We start from the raw sequence: 13,757 nt of genomic DNA, 5'->3' as shown, positions 1-13,757 counted from the left end.
CCTAATATGCTAGGCATACAAGATCAATAATAAAATTCTCTTATGAGTGTGTTGAATACTAAGAGAAGTTTGATGCTTGATGATTGTTTTGAGATATGGAGGTAGTGATATTAAAGTTGTGCTAGTTGAGTAGTTGTGAAATTGAGAAATACTTGTGTTGAAGTTTGCAAGTCCCGTAGCATGCACGTATGGTAAATGTTATGTAGCAAATTTGAAACATGAGGTGTTCTTTGATTATCTTCCTTATGAGTGGCGGTCGGGGACGAGCGATGGTATTTTCCTACCAATCTACCCCCTAGGAGCATGCGCGTAGTGCTTGGTTTTTGATGACTTGTAGATTTTTGCAATAAGTATGTGAGTTCTTTATGACTAATGTTGAGTCCATGGATTATACGCACTCTCACCCTTCCATCATTGCTAGCCTCTTTGGTACCGTGCATTGCCCTTTCTCTCATTGAGAGTTGGTGCAAACTTCGCCGGTGCATCCAAACCCCGTGATATGATATGCTCTTTCACACATAAACCTCCTTATATCTTCCTCAAAACTGCCACCATACCTACCTATTATGGCATTTCCATAGCCATTCCGAGATATATTGCCATGCAACTTTCCACCCTCCTGTTTATCATGACACGTTCATCATTGTCATATTGCTTTGCATGATCATGTAGTTGACATCATATTTGTGGCAAAGCCACCGTTCATAATTTTTTATACATCTCACACTTGATTCATTGCATATCCCGATACACCACCGGATGCATTAATATATAGTCATACCTTGTTCTAGTATCGAGTTGTAATCATTGAGTTGTAAATAAATAGAAGTGTGATGATCATAATTTAATAGAGCATTGTCCCAATAAAAAAGAGAAAGGCCAAATAAAAAAATGAAGGCCCAAAAAAATATAAATAAAAGGGACAATGCTACTATACTTTTTCCACACTTGTGCTTCAAAGTAGCACCATGATCTTCATGATAGAGAGTCTCTTGTTTTGTCACTTTGATATACTAGTGGGAATTTTTCATTATAGAACTTGGCTTGTATATTCCAACAATGGGCCTCTTCAAGTGCCCTAGATCTTCGTGAGCAAGCAAGTTGGATGCACACCCACTAGTTTCTTTTGTTGAGCTTTCATACATTTATAGCTCTAGTGCATCCGTTGCATGGCAAACCCTACTCCTTGCATTAACATCAATCGATGGGCATCTCCATAGCCCATTGATTAGCCTCGTTGATGTGAGACTTTCTCCTTTTTTGTCTTCTCCACATAACCCCTATCATTATACTCTATTCCACCCATAATGCTATATCCATGGCTCACGCTCATGTATTGAGTGAAGGTTTATAAAGTTTGAGATTACTAAAGTATGAAACAATTGCTTGGCTTGTCATCGGGGTTGTGCATGATGAGAGCATTCTTGTGTGACGAAAATGGAGCATGACTAAACTATATGATTTTGTAGGGATGAACTTTCTTTGGCCATGTTAGTTTGAGAAGACATAATTGCTTAGTTAGTATGCTTGAAGTATTATTATTTCTATGTCAATATTAAACTTTTATCTTGAATCTTTTGGATCTGAATATTCATGCCACAATTAAGAAGAATTACGTTGAAATTATGCCAAGTAGCATTCCACATCAAAAATTCTGTTTTTATCATTTACCTACTCAAGGACGAGCAGGAATTAAGCTTGGGGATGCTTGATATGTCTCCAACGTATCTATAATTTTTGATTGCTCCATGCTGTATTATCTACTGTTTTGGACATTATTGGGCTTTATTTTCCGCTTTTATATTATTTTTGGGACTAACCTATTAACCGGAGGCCCAACCCATAATTGTTGTTTTTTTTGCCTATTTTAGGGTTTCGAAGAAAAGGAATATCAAACAGAGTCCAAACGGAATGAAACCTTCGGGAACGTGATTTTCTCACCGAACATGATCCAGGAGACTTGGACCCTACGTCAAGCAACCAACAGGGAGGCCACGAGGTAGAGGGGCGCGCCTACCCCCCCCCCCCCTCCCAAGCGCGCCCTCCACCCTCGTGGGCCCCTTGTTGCTCCACCGACGTACTTCTTCCTCCTATATATACCTACGTACCCCCAAACAATCAGAATAGGAGCCAAAACCCTATTTCCACCACCGTAACTTTCTGTATCCACGAGATCCCATCTTGGGGCCTATTCCAGAGCTCCGCCGGAGTGGGCATCGATCACGGAGGGCTTCTACATCAACATCATAGCCTCTCCAATGAAGTGTGAGTAGTTTATCTCAGACCTACGGGTCCATAGTTATTAGCTAGATGGCTTCTTCTCTCTTTTTGGATCTCAATACAAAGTTCTCCCCCTCTCTTGTGGAGATCTATTCAATGTAATCTTCTTTTTACGGTGTGTTTGTTGAGACCGATGAATTGTGGGTTTATGATCAAGTTTATCTATGAACAATATTTGAATATTCTCTAAATTCTTTTATGTATGATTGGTTATCTTTGCAAGTCTCTTCGAATTATCAGTTTGGTTTGGCCTCCTAGATTGATCTTTCTTGCAATGGGAGAAGTGCTTAGATTTGGGTTCAATCTTGCGGTGTCCTTTCCCAGTGACAGTAGGGGCATCAAGGCACGTATTGTATTGTTGCCATCGAGGATAAAAAGATGGGGTTTTCATCATATTGCATGAGTTTATCCCTCTACATCATGTCATCTTACTTAAGGTGTTACTATGTTCTTATGAACTTAATACTCTAGATGCATGCTGGATAGCGGTCGATGTGTGGAGTAATAGTAGTAGATGCAGGCAGGAGTCGGTCTACTTGTCTTGGATGTGATGCCTATATACATGATCATACCTAGATATTCTCATAACTATGCTCAATTCTGTCAATTGCTCAACAGTAATTTGTTCACCCACCGTAAAATACTTATGCTCTCGAGAGAAGCCACTAGTGAAACCTATGGCCCCCGGGTCTATCTTCATCATATTAATCTACCAATACTTAGTTATTTTCATTGCCTTTTATTTTACTTTGCATCTCTGTCATAAAAATACCAAACATATTATCTTATCATGTCTATTAGAACTCACTCTCGTAAGTGACCGTGAAGGGATTGATAACCCCTTATCGCATTGGTTGCGAGGATTTATTTGTTTTGTGCAGGTGCCAGGGACTCGCGCGTAGCCTCCTACTGGATTGATACCTTGGTTCTCAAAAACTGAGGGAAATACTTACGCTACTTTGCTGCACCACCCTTTCCTCTTCAAGGGGAAACCAACGCAAGTGCTCAAGAGGTAGCACATACCTACCTATTATGGCATTTCCATAGCCATTCCGAGATATATTGCCATGCAACTTTCCACCATTCCGTTTATCATGACACGTTCATCATTGTCATATTGCTTTGCATGATCATGTAGTTGACATCATATTTGTGGCAAAGCCACCATTCATAATTTTTCATACATGTCACACTTGATTTATTGCATATCCCGGTACACCACCGGAGGCATTCATATAGAGTCATACCTTGTTCTAGTATCGAGTTGTAATCATTGAGTTGTAAATAAATAGAAGTGTGATGATCATCATTTAATAGAGCATTATCCCCATAAAAAAGAGAGAAAGGCCAAATAAAAAAATGAAGGCCCAAAAAAAAAGAAATGAAAAGGGGCAATGCTACTATCCTTTTTACACACTTGTGCTTCAACGTAGCACCATGATCTTCATGATAGAGAGTCTCTTGTTTTGTCATTTTCATATACTAGTAGGAATTTTTCATTATAGAACTTGGCTTGTATATTCTAACAATGGGCCTCCTCAAGTGCCCTAGGTCTTCATGAGCAAGCAAGTTGGATGCACACCCACTAGTTTCTTTTGTTGAGCTTTCATACACTTATAGCTCTAGTGCATCCATTGCATGGCAATCCCTACTCCTTGCATTAACTCGATGATCATCTCCATAGCTCATTGATTAGCCTCGTTGATGTGAAACTTTCTCCTTTTTGTCTTCTCCACATAACCCCCATCATTATATTCTATTCCACCCATAGTGCTATATCCATGGCTCACGCTCATGTATTGTGTGAAGGTTTATAAAGTTTGAGATTACTAAAGTATGAAACAATTGCTTGGCTTGTCATCGGGGTTGTGCATGATGAGAGCATTCTTGTGTGACGAAAATGGAGCATGACTAAACTATATGATTTTGTAGGGATGAACTTTCTTTGGCCATGTTATTTTGAGAAGACATAATTTCTTAGTTAGTATGCTTGAAGTATTATTATTTCTATATCAATATTAAACTTTTATCTTGAATCTTTCGGATCTGAATATTCATGCCACAATTAAGAAGAATTACATTGAAATTATGCCTAGTGGCATTCCACATCAAAAATTCTGTTTTTATCATTTACCTACTCGAGGACGAGCAGGAATTAAGCTTGGGGATGCTTGATACGTCTCCAACATATCTATAATTTTTGGTTGCTCCATGCTATATTATCTACTGTTTTGGACATTATTGGGCTTTATTATACACTTTTATATTATTTTTGGGACTAACCTATTAACCGGAGGCCCAGCCCAGAATTGTTGTTTTTTGCCTAATTTAGGATTTTGAAGAAAAGGAATATCAAACGGAGTCCAAACGGAGCCAAAACCCTAATTCCACCGCTGTAACTTTCTCTATCCACGAGATGCCATCTTGGGGCCTGTTCCGGAGCTTTGCCGGAGGGGGCATCGATCACGGAGGGCTTCTACATCAACATCATAGCCTCTCCGATGAAGTGTGAGTAGTTTGCCTCAGACCTACGGGTCCATAGTTATTAGCTAGATGGCTTCTCTCTTTTTGGATCTCAATACAAAGTTCTCCCCTCTCTTGTGGAGATCTATTCGATGTAATCTTATTTTGCGGTGTGTTTGTTGAGACCGATGAATTGTGGGTTTATGATCAAGTTTATCTATGAACAATATTTGAATCTTCTCTGAATTCTATAATGTATGATTGGTTATCTTTGCAAGTCTCTTCGAATTATCAGTTAGGTTTGGCCTACTAGATTGATCTTTCTTGCAATGGGAGAAGTGCTTAGCTTTGGGTTCAATCTTGCGGTGTCCTTTCCCAGTGACAGTAGGGGCAGCAACTCTTCTTTAAGAAATCCATGAAGGAATATAATTTTGACATCCATTTGCCAGATTTCATAAAATGCGGCAACTGCTAACATGATCTAGACAGACTTTTAAGCATCGATACGAGTGAGAAAATCTCATCATAGTCAACATCTTGAACTTGTCGAAAACATTTTGCGACAATTCAAGCTTTGTAGATAGTAACACTATTATCAGCGTGCGTCTACCTCTTGAAGATCAATTTATTCTTAATGACCCACCAATCATCGGGAAAGTCAATCAAAGTCCATACTTTGTTCTCATACATGGATCCCATCTCAGATTTCATGGCCTCAAGCCATTTCACAGAATCTAGGCTCATCATCGCTTCCTCATAGTTCATAGGTTCGTCATGGTCAAGTAACATGACATCCAGAACAGGATTACCGTACCACTCTGGTGGGGATATCACTCTGGTTGACCTACGAGGTTCGGTAGTAACTTGATCTGAAGTTACATCATCATCATCATTAGCTTCCTCAATAATTGGTGTAGGAGTCACAAGAACAGATTTCTGTGATGAACTACTTTCCAATAAGGGAGCAGGTACAATTACCTCATCAAGTTCTACTTTCCTCCCACTCACTTCTTTCGAGAGAAACTCCTTCTCTAGAAAGGATCCATTCTTAGCAATGAATGTCTTGCCTTCGGGTCTGTGATAGAAGGTGTACCCAACTGTTTCCTTTGGGTATCCTATGAAGACACATTTCTCCGATTTGGGTTTGAGCTTATCAGGATGAAACTTTTTCACATAAGTATCGCAACCCCAAACTTTAAGAAATGACAACTTTGGTTTCTTGCCAAACCACATTTCATATGGTGTCGTCTCAACGGATTTAGATGGTGCCCTATTTAACGTGAATGCAGCTGTCTCTAATGCATAACCCCAAAACGATAGTGGTAAATCGGTAAGAGACATCATAGATTGCACCATATCTAATAAAGTACGGTTACAATGTTCGGGCACACCATTACGCTGTGGTGTTCCAGGTGGCGTGAGTTGCGAAACTATTCTGCATTGTTTCAAATGAAGACCAAACTCCTAACTCAAATATTCTCCTCCACGATCAGATCGTAGAAACTTTATTTTCTTGTTACGATGATTTTGCACTTCACTCTGAAATTATTTGAACTTTTCAAATGTTTCAGATTTATGTTTCATCAACAAGATATACCCATATCTCACTCAAATCATCTGTGAAGGTCAGAAAATAACGATGCCTGCCGCGAGCCTCAACACTCAACGGACTGCATACATCAGTATGTATTATTTCCAACAAGTCTGTTGCTCGCTTCATTGTTCCGGAGAACGGAGTCTTAGTCATCTTGCCCATGAGGCATGGTTCGCAAGCATCAACTGATTCATAATCAAGTGATTCCAAAAGCCCATCAACATGGATTTTCTTCATGCGCTTTACACCAATATGACCTAAATGGCAGTGCCACAAATAAGTTGCATTATCATTATTAACTTTGCATCTTTTGGCTTCAATATTATGAATATGTGTATCACTACGATCGAGATTCAATAAACCATTCACCTTGGGTGTAAGACCATTGAAGGTTTTATTCATGTAAATAGAACAACAATTATTCTCTAACTTTAAATGAATAACCGTATTGCAATAAACATGATCAAATCATATTCATGCTTAACCAAATAACATTTATTTAGGTTCAACACTAATCCCGAAAGTATAGGCAGTGTGCGATGATGATCATATCGATCTTGGAACCACTTCCAACACACATCATCACTTCACCTTTAACTAGTCTCTGTTCATTCTGCAACTCCCGTTTCGAGTTACTAATCTCAGCAACTGAATTAGTATCAAATAGTGAGGGGTTGCTATAAACACTAGTAAAGTACACATCAATAACATGTATATCAAATATACCTTTGTTCACTTTGCCATCCTTCTTATCCGCCAAATACTTGGGGCAGTTCTGCTTCCAGTGACCAGTCCCTTTGCAGTAGAAGCACTTAGTCTCAGGCTTAGGTCTAGACTTGGGCTTGTTCACTTGAGCAGCAACTTGCTTGCCGTTCTTCTTGAAGTTCCCCTTCTTCCCTTTGCCCTTTTCTTGAAACTAGTGGTCTTGTCAACCATCAACGCTTGATGCTTTTCTTGATTTCTACCTTCGTCGATTTCAGCATCACGAAGAGCTTGGGAATCGTTTCTGTTATCCCTTGCATATTATAGTTTATCACGAAGTTCCAGTAACTTGGTGATAGTGACTAGAGAACTCTGTCAATCACTACCTTATCTGGAAGATTAACTCCCACTTGATTCAAGTGATTGTAGTACTCATACATTCTGAGCACATGCTCACTGGCTGAGCTATTCTCCTCCATCTTGTAGGCAAAGTGCTTGTCAAAGGTCTCATACCTTTCGACATGGGCATGAGTCTGAAATACTAATTTCAACTCTTGGAACATCTCATATGCTCTATGGCGTTCAAAACGTCTTTGAAGCCCCGATTCTACGCCGTAAAGCATGGTGCACTAAACTATCAAGTAGTCATCATATCGAGCTCGCCAAACGTTCATAACGTCTGCATCTGCTCCTGCAATGGGTCTGTCACCTAGCGGTGCATCAAGGACATAATTCTTCTGTGCAGCAATGAGGATAATCGTCAGATCATGGATCCAATCCGCATCATTGCTACTAACATCTTTCAACTTAGTTTTTCTCTAGGAACATATGAAAAATAAACGAGGAGCTACATCACGAGCTATTGATCTACAAGATAGTTATGAAAATACTATCAGGACTAAGCTCATGATAAATTAAAGTTCAATTAATCATATTACTTAAGAACTCCCACTTAGATAGACATCTCTCTAGTCATCTAAATGATCATGTGATCCAAATCAACTAAACCATGTTCGATCATCACGTGAGATGGAGTAGTTTTCAATGGTGAACATCACTATGTTGATCATATCTACTATATGATTCACGCTCGACCTTTCGGTCTCTAGTGTTCCGAGGCCATATCTGTATATGCTAGGCTCGTTAAGTTTAACCTGAGTATTCTGCGTGTGCAAAACTGGCTTGCACCCGTTGTATAAGAACGTTGAGCTTATCACACCGGATCATCACGTGGTGTCTTGGCATGACGAACTTTTGCAATGGTGCATCCTCAGGGAGAACACTTGTACCTTGAAATTTTTAGTGAGAGATCATCTTATAATGCTACCGTCAATCAAAGCAGAATAAGATGCATAAAGGATAAACATCACATGCAATCAATATATGTGACATGATATGGCCATGATCATCTTGCGCCTTTGATCTCCATCTCCAAAGTACTGTCATGATCTCTATCATTGCCGGCATGACACCATGATCTCCATCATCTTGATCTCTATCAACGTGTCATCATATGGTCGTCTCGCTAACTATTGCTTTTGCAACTATTGCTATCGCATAGCGATAAAGTAAAGCAATTGTATGACGCTTGCATCTTATGCAATAAAGAGACAACCATAAGGCTTCAGCCAGTTGCCGATAACTTTAACAAAACATGATCATCTCATACAACAATTTATATCTCATCATGTCTTGACCATATCACATCACAACATGCCCTGCAAAAACCAGTTAGACGTCCTCTACTTTGTTGTTGCAAGTTGTACATGGCTGCTATGGGCTGAGCAAGAACTGTTCTTACCTACGCATCAAAACCACAACGATATTTCGTCAAGTTAGTGATGTTTTAACCTTCAACAAGGACCGAGCATAGTCACACTCGGTTCAACTAAAGTTGGAGAAACTGACACCCGCCAGCCACCTGTGTGCAAAGCACGTCGGTAGAATCAGTCTCGCGTAAGCATACGCGTAATGTCGGTCCGGGCCGCTTCATCCATCAATACCGCCGAACCAAAGTATGACATGCTGGTAAGCAGTATGACTTGTATCGCCCACAACTCACTTGTGTTCTACTTGTGCATATAACATCTACGCATAAACCTGGCTCGGATGCCACTGTTGGGGAACGTAGTAATTTCTAAAAAATTCCTACGCACACGCAAGATTATGGTGATGCATAGCAACGAGAGGGGAGAGTGTCGTCTACGTACCCTCGTAGACAGTAAGCGGAAGTGTTATGACAACACGGTTGATGTAGTCATACGTCTTCACGATCGACCAATCCTTAGTATCGAACAGACGGCACCTCCGAGTTCAGCACACGTTCAGCTCGATAACGTCCCACGAACTCCGATCCAGCAGAGCTTCATGGGAGAGTTCCTTCAGCACGACGGCGTGATGACGGTTGCTACCTCTTGAGCACTGCGTTGGTTTTCCCTTGAAGAGGAAAGGGTGATGCAGCAAAGTAGCGTAAGTATTTCCCTCAGTTTTTTAGAACCAAGGTATCAATCCAGTAGGAGGCTACGCGCGAGTCCCTCGCACCTGCACAAAACAAATAACTCCTCGCAACCAACGCGATAAGGGGTTGTCAATCCCTACACTGTCACTTACGAGAGTGAGATCTGATAGATATGATAAGATAATATTTTTGGTATTTTTATGATGAAGATGCAAAGTAAAATAAAAGGTAATGAAAATAACTAAGTATTGGAAGATTTAATATGATGAAGATAGACCCGGGGGCCATAGGTTTCAATAGTGGCTTCTCTTAAGAGCATAGGTATTTTATGGTGGGTGAACGAATTACTGTTGAGCAATTGACAGAATTGAGCATAGTTATGAGAATATCTAGGTATGATCATGTATATAGACATCACGTCCGAGACAAGTAGACCGACTCCTGCCTGCATCTACTACTATTACTCCACACATCGACCGCTATCCAGCATGCATCTAGAGTATTAAGTTCATAAGAACAGAGTAATGCCTTAAGCAAGATGACATGATGTAGAGGGATAAATTCATGCAATATGATAAAAAAAACCATCTTGTTATCCTCGATGGCAACAATACAATACGTGCCTTATATGATGCAACTAGAAGTTTTGTCGATCCTAAAGGTGCTAACAAAGTGAGCAAGCTCCAGCGATCCATCTATGGACTGGTGCAAGTGTAACATCCCAAATTTTTAATTTGGAATGTTATACACTAGATCATCATTGCATATCATATTTATTGCATTTTGGTTGATCCTAGAAATTTCACGTAACTCAAGAACCCCCGGAGAGAGTTGGGGATTTCGTTATTTTCATATTTAAGTCGTCTCAAATTTTGAAAATAGGATCATTTGATTTTATTTATTTTATCTTCAATTATTTCTATTACAAAAATATGAGAGAGGGAATAAAATGACTTTCGCAAATAAAGAAATATTGAGGATTAAATAAAAAATCAAATAAGATTTTATTTTGGTTTTATTTGCTATTTTATTTGAATTTAGAAAAATGCGCGTTTTTCAAAATTGCATTTAGGCCCCAAATAAATGTTCATCCTGTGTGGATTGATTTTAGAAGCCGGGGAAATTTATTTCGGGATTTTTGGAGTCCATTTAGTATTTCTTCTATTTTTTTCCGAGCGTATTTTTTTTAAAAGGTCCGAACCGACCTTGGGTCGTAACCGGCCGGGACTCCTCCTGGACGGGCCTCTTATAAGCGCCCCGAGGCCCCGGCCAAAGCCCAACTGCGCCCCCGCCCTAACCCTAACCCTAGCCGGCCGCCGCTGTCGCCGTCGCCGCCGCCGCCCCCGCCGTTCGCCGGAGTCGCCGGAGGTAGTTTTTTTTTCGCCTCCGGTTTTTCTCGAAAAACCGTTCAGTTTTCCGACGGTTTTGTTCGTTTTTTTAGTTTCGGTTTTTTAAATAGATCGGTTTTTTGGTTTATTTAATTATCGAGCATTCGTCCGATTTGTTCGTTTTAACGAACGTTCGTCGTTTTTCTTTTTCTTGGATAAAATCCGCGATTTTTCAGATCGCGATTCCTGATCCGATTTTCGTTTTAGTCTAACTTTTCGCTCGTTTATCGGAATCAGGCGATTCAAGTGCCTGGAGTTTCGTCTCGAAACCCTCTTTCCGTTTAACCAAATCAAACAAGTTTTTGCCACTATAAAAAATTGCCCCTAGATCTAGAATAGTAAACGAAGCCTGTTTCTTTTGTCGTTTGTCTTTCGTTGCTTCGTTCAATTTGATTCTTTTTGCCAACCGGAGTTCTTAAGTTGAACTTTCTGGTTAGATCTCTTATGTGAGTTTTACCTGTGCATTAGTTGAGTACTTATTGTATGCTTGTTTGTTTGCGATAGAGTGCCCGGAGTGCGCCGCTTGCTACTTCGAATCGCTAGGTTTCCCGGATCATCCGCAAGGCAAGTAACACTTTGATCATGTTTTCCCTCTACCCAGTTTTATTGCATTAGATCAATCCTCACACATTGCATGATTAGGATCTAATTAAATTACAGGTTTGGGAAGTAGATGAGGTAGAACCTATTACCTGTTATTATTAAACCTTTGGGAGTTACCTCTACGTTTGCTTATTATGCCATGCTATGCTAGTAGACGTGGATTGGGTGAGTGTATCCATGACAGATGTGAGATTGTTAATTAATGGTTTATTTAAGGTGGCAACTTAAACACACATCTGGGTGGATTAAGGCACCTGGGTATTCCAGCGATTGCCTGTTTTCTTTTGGACCGCCACCCAGGCTCAAAGGGATCAAGAGATTATTCATGCTAGAAACTTTCGTGTGCAGCCACAAGCTATTATGGGATCTAGCATAGTTGATTAAGTCGTGCGAATCTTACAGTGGTAGACTAGCAGATGTAGGGGAAAGTAGGTGTAACAGTCTACCCGATCGTAAGGTGCTAGCGCTTCTGAAAGACTATATCTCGGTCATCCGTTTCTCAAACACCATGTAGTGCGAGAAACCAAACGGAGGCGATCGAGTCTTGTGTGGAAAAGTGCGTAAACCTCTGCAAAGTGTATAAACTAATCATGATTAGCCGTGTCCCCGGTTATGGACATCTTGAGTATCTAGTACCTAGATTATCATGTGAATCTCAACATGTTACTCTAAAATTAATTTTGCTGGTTTTTGTTAATTGATGATGCTTAATTGGGATTGAGAATGCTGCCAACCATTCTTAATGTTTAACAACTCCCATGATAGTTAAATAAAATTTATTCCTTTGCAGTAGGGAAAAATTGGCTTTACACAAAACTATAACCATAGAGCTTTCCACCAGCCAAATATGCATATGGAATAGCCTATTTCATTCCATTATCCTCTGTGTGTTAATTTTTGCCAGCATATTCCATGTGCTGACCCGTTTCGGGCTGTAACGTTAATGTTGCAGACTTTTCAGATGATGATTAAGGAGTTTTTAGGTCGTGGTTCTATACTCAGTGATGCCGTTGGAGTTGATGGACTCACTTATCTTCCAAGCGTTCCGTTGTTATCGTTATTAGATGGCCTTAAGCCATATTTATTGTAATAAGTTCTCTTTTGAGACACTCAATGTAATAAGTGTGTGATTGCTACTCTGTTATAAATCCTTCAAGTATTGTGTGGTGTCAGCATTACTGATGTAGGGATGACACCTGAGCATAGAGATTGGACCGTTTGAGGTCTGGTCGCTACAAGATGGTATCAGAGCACACGCTGACTGTAGGGCACGACCACTAAGCTAAAGACCTAGATCACTACTCACTCTCTTCTCTTTCTGACTTCTCATCTTTTCTACTCTTTTAGGATGGCGGATGCAAGGAACAAGTTCACGCGACCGGATGAAGATACACCCTTTGGACGTCACTTGAAGGAAGTCACTAGATACCTGAACATAGGAGTACCAAGCTTCATCGGAACCTACAACGCCACTTTACCTGAAGAAGAGAGCTGGATGATTCAAGTTCAAGTTCCAGGAAGGACGTTCATGCCAGTCACCGAGCCCATAGAGTTTTCTTTTGATGCACCAACTTGGAGTCTAGGAAAGAGCATGGCAGCTCACATCGCCATGGGACGTATTGGAGAAGTATACCGCAATGATATCAAGGATACTATCTACCAGATTTGTGGGCGCAGAGATGAGCACTAGGAGATGATCAACACCAGGAAGGATAGATCAGCCGTAGCTTTTATCCAAGAGTTAAACCAGCACATTCGACGTCAGGAGAACCAGAAGTGCACCGACATGATAGATCTGAAGAAGGCGAGGACAAGAATCAAGGAACTGGATGAAGAACTCAAGGCTACACGTGAAGATTATGAAGAGGAAATCGAAGTATTAGTGGAGAAGAATGATGATCTGATCAAGAAGATCGGAATATTTATGAGAGACCCTACACCAGTAGAAGAAGACGAAGAACCCAAGGAGATTCGCCCAGAAGACTAAATCATCATCGACGACACCGACTCGGATCCAGACAATAGCGATGATGACTATGTTGATGAAGTTGGAGCAGATATAATGGAGTCGGCAACCGAAGAATATTTCTAGGAGACCACCTCATCAGTAGTAGTAGTCCACCATGTAAATATAGTAGTTCGAGCACTTTTGCGATAGTTAGATCGATTGTATGCCCTTGTTTGATTGATTGAATGAAGTGAATTGTTTGCTTTTGCCTCATGTGCATATGGGTAGTGTTTTCTCTTTAGACCCCTCTCTATTCTTAAC

Source organism: Triticum aestivum, chromosome 5A, assembly GCF_018294505.1.
Source record: "Triticum aestivum cultivar Chinese Spring chromosome 5A, IWGSC CS RefSeq v2.1, whole genome shotgun sequence".
NCBI classification, from domain to species: Eukaryota; Viridiplantae; Streptophyta; class Magnoliopsida; order Poales; family Poaceae; genus Triticum; species Triticum aestivum.
The sequence above is the reverse complement of the archived record's forward strand: the minus strand, read 5'-3'. Positions refer to the sequence as shown.